Here is a 4,265-nt window from a genome sequence, read left to right as displayed (position 1 = left end):
CGGCACTCACTCTAGCCTGGACAACAAAGTGAGACTCTGTCTCAAAAAAAAAAAAAAAAAAAAAAATCACTGACATGAATCAGATTGATTAATAGGAGATAAGGCACACAAATTTATTTAACACAGCTTCAGAATGAAGACCCAAATCCCCAATGGGATACAGAGGCTTATGTATTATTGTATATCTTGAGGTTACAGAAAGTGCTCAGAACATGGCCAAAAACAGGTTATGGTGGTAGATCAGGTTTTAGTGGCAAGAGGTTATAGGACTGGAAGAAGAGGAGGATTAGCTAGCAAAGGTGCTCTTGTTATGTAGATGAAACCTTACAGGTAGCAGCCCTCAGAGAGAATAGATGGTAAATATTTCTTTCAGACCTTTAAAGGTGTCAGACTTTCAGTCTTTCCTAGATCTGGACAAGGGAAGACCTGGCTGTGTTAAGATTCTCTGTAGATGCAAATTTCCCCCACAAAAGACAGCTTTGTTGGGCTACTTCTGTTTGCTGGCCCTCTGGTAGCCATCTCAAAATACATATGTGAAAGGAATATATTTTGGAGTAAAATATTTTTATTTCATTCAATATACATCTATCTATCTTCTATCTACACACACAAACGCATGTATGTTTACTTATATATAGAAAGCTACCAACATTTTTTGATAAATTTATACTTTAGGCATTTACTTGGTTGTTTCTACTCATGCATATATGCATATCTGCACTGCAGCTCACTTCAGCAATTTCACAATTTGCTTCATAGCAAAATACCTCTTTCTATTTTAGACAAATTACCTAGGCCTTTTAAAAAAGGATATAAGGAAAATAATGAGTTTTTTGTATTTTATACCCAAAGCACATCCAAAAGCTTTAGGATTCACACACAAAGTAGCAAGCATTTACTCAGAAAGTAAATCCAAAGAAAAGAGGATTTATGTGAAACCAACTAACCAAGCAGGAAGTGAATTCCAATTTTTTTTTTTAAGAAGGTTTTTAAAAATATGTCAGCTCATCAATTTTCAGACTATACTTTTGAAATAGCCAGTGGCCCTCCTTCAGGTGATTTTAGGCAGTGGTTCATTTTTCTTTTAGATAATAGGAATGGATAATTAGAGAAGGAAGTATTTCTGAATAATATTTTAATCCCTTGATGCTGGCATGTTTCAGCATATTATATAACCATGCTTCTATTTATGGTTTATAGTTCTAGTATTATTTTGTTACATTTAAATTATAAAAATAATTTCAGTCCATGACCATTTAAAGTGGATTCTAGCTCAGATCAAATTGAGAGTAAGCTTCTTACTGTTTGCTGAGCCAGTGTGCTGGTGACCCATAAGGACATCTATTAGCATACTTTGCTAGTTATAAGATATTTTGTTTTAGGTTAAAGCAGGTTTTATTTTTTAATTGTAGGAACACCTGGGGGTGGGGTGGCAGAAATATGAACAATGGAGAAAGTAGAATGGCTATGGCCTATTTGGATTTTTGAGCCCTAATGGAATGATGGAGGGGAAAAGGCTGAAGGAGCTGCTTCCATAAGTAATGCCATGATACTTCTGGGACAAGCTGGGCTACTCCAAGGACAATGGCAGAGCACTGCACAGAGTATGTGAGAGAGGCACATTTCTAACCTCAGACAGGAGTTGGCATAGCTCTGACTCCTCCAAGACCAGCTACTTTGAGAACACGGACGTGGCACTTTCATGTGGGCACAGGGGTTTCATGGAGGTCATGGGATACCATGGCAGTGACTGGCAGTTTTCCTGCAGGAAGGCAACCTCTAGGAGGAGAATTTGGGATCAGATTACACAGCCGATTTATTTTGCCCCTTTCAGAAACTCTCAGAAATTCCTGGGCAGGAGACCTTTCTGGGGCTTAGAGTCCTTCCTCCATGAGCCAGTTGGGACAGTGAACTTATGAATTTTGGATGCTTACTGTTAATACAGCTCGCTCTCTTCCCACAGGCTGGCGAGGTCTGGAGACATGCATGTTATCTTTATCTATGGAGCTTCAAAATGACTGTGATTACCTTTTTAAAAGAAGGGTGCATATAATTACAAACAAATAAATTTAAAGAAATACAAACAGTGATGACTTTGGCAGCACATAGACTAAAATTGGAACGATACAGAGAAGATTAGCATGGCCCCTGTGCAAGGATGACATGCAAATTGGTGAAGTGTCTATATTTTTTGTATACAATGTCATATTACTCGTTTATAAGAAACGACAGTGATCTAGCACCTCTTATATTTTCCTGGATAGCGCTTGAGCCCATTATCCAAAGTGAGGTATCACAAGAACGGAAGAAAAGGCTCCACTTGTACTCGCCATCAAATTGGCACTGACTGATCAACTCTATGGTGCTCACACAGTAGTAATATTCTCCAGGGATTAGGGGACTGGGGGGGTAAACTCAAAACTAATGGACGCAGTGAGCATTGTAGAGGGGAAGGGCATGCCTCTAATCCTCGCTTGGGTGAGGCAAAGTCATAAAATGTAACCAAATGTTTGTACTTTCAGAATATCCTGAAATTAAAAAAAAAAAAAGAAATACAAACAACATCTGGCTGATAGTCACTAATACAGGTTTTTTTCTTTTTTTTCTTTTTTCTTTTTTTTTTTTGAGACAGAGTCTCACTCTGTTGCCCCGGCTAGAGTGCTGTGGCATCAGCCTAGCTCACAGCAACCTCAAACTCCTGGGCTCAAGCAATCCTCCTGCCTCAGCCTCCCGAGTAGCTGGGACTCCAGGCATGCGCCACCATGCCCGGCTAATTTGCTCAAATGACTCACCTGTGTCAGCCTCCTAGAGTGTTAGGATTACAGGCGTGAGCCTCCGCACCCGGCATAATACAGTTTTGTTTCCATAGTCCAGGTACATTATAAAACTTCGAAATAGGCCGGGCGCGGTGGCTCACGCCTGTAATCCTAGCTCTCTGGGAGGCCGAGGCGGGCGGATTGCTCAAGGTCAGGAGTTCAAAACCAGCCTGAGCAAGAGCGAGACCCCGTCTCTACTATAAATAGAAAGAAATTAATTGGCCAACTGATATGTATATAAAAAATTAGCCGGGCATGGTGGCGCATGCCTGTAGTCCCAGCTACTCGGGAGGCCGAGGCAGTAGGATCGCTCGAGCCCAGGAGATTGAGGTTGCTGTGAGCTAGGCTGACGCCACGGCACTCACTCTAGCCTGGGCAACAAAGTGAGACTCTGTCTCAAAAAAAAAAAAAAAAAAAAACTTCGGAATAATTATCTATGTGCATAGTAATGAGTTTTAATAATTTGATATGGGTGAGGGAGAAAATGTAGTCCAGTAGCAATTAGTCAAGATTTTGAGAATATAACCTATAAATTGCGTCTATATTTATTCAGAAAGATTACATTCTGAGTTTCAGAATTTAAGAACTACATATTTAATTATCAGATAACTTATTTGGTAGTAAAATTAGGATTACCATTCTGTTTTTATTCTGCTAATGCCTGAACACACATTGAACTGAAACACATTTGATTTTAGTAAGTTATCCTAAAAATTGGAGATATATTAGCTAGACAATGACTAATTTTCTTTTCTCTTTTTAAAAAACTTTCTATTTTTAATTATTATAGGTACATAGTTGTATATCTTTGTAGGTTACATGTGATGTGTTGATACAGGCATACAATGTGAATTAATCAATTAAGGGTAATTGGGTCTCCATCACTTCAGGCATTTATCATTTCTAATTCCACTCTTTATTTTAAAGCATACCTTAACTTTTTGTTGAATATAGTCACTTTGCTGCGCTATCAGCAATGTACAATGTTCATTCTATCTAACTATTAGTATATTTTTGCACCCATTAACCATCCCCACTATATCCTCCCCTCCCTGCTCCACTTCTCATCCTCTGGCAACCATCATTCTACTCTCAGACAATGGCTAGTTTTCAGTATAACCTGTGCCATATCACTTGACTTAAACACTTGGACAACATTTGAAATTGGGGAACACTATGAGGCATACTATGAGATTTTGTGAGTCATTAGCAGCATATTTAATGTACCTTGAGTTTATGCTTTTGTTCTATTTTACAACGATTTGGGGCTGTGATCTCTGAGAAAAATCACCACTCTAGCACAAAATACAGAACTGTTTATTTTTTTTTACACTCTTTTACTACTAAAGTAGCAGTATGTTCTTCTCCCTACTGTCTGAGAGATGTTAAACAAGTTATTGATATTTTTTCAGCCTCAGTTTTGTCATCTGTAAAATGGGGATAAAAGAA

At 38.6% G+C, this 4,265-nt stretch overlaps 1 non-coding gene across 1 annotated transcript; it reads left to right on the top strand.

Moving 5' to 3' along the window:
- The first annotated feature begins 2,086 nt into the window (after window positions 1–2,086).
- Window positions 2,087–2,193, top strand: LOC142871197 (U6 spliceosomal RNA). Its single transcript, XR_012919461.1, has one exon. It is a non-coding gene; the product is annotated as a U6 spliceosomal RNA (small nuclear RNA).
- Window positions 2,194–4,265: the final 2,072 nt, after the last annotated feature.

The sequence above is a fragment of the Microcebus murinus genome, chromosome 5 (assembly GCF_040939455.1).
Source record: "Microcebus murinus isolate Inina chromosome 5, M.murinus_Inina_mat1.0, whole genome shotgun sequence".
Classification (NCBI taxonomy): domain Eukaryota; kingdom Metazoa; phylum Chordata; class Mammalia; order Primates; family Cheirogaleidae; genus Microcebus; species Microcebus murinus.
Note: the sequence above shows the minus strand (reverse complement) of the source record. Positions and strands in the feature narration are given on the sequence as shown.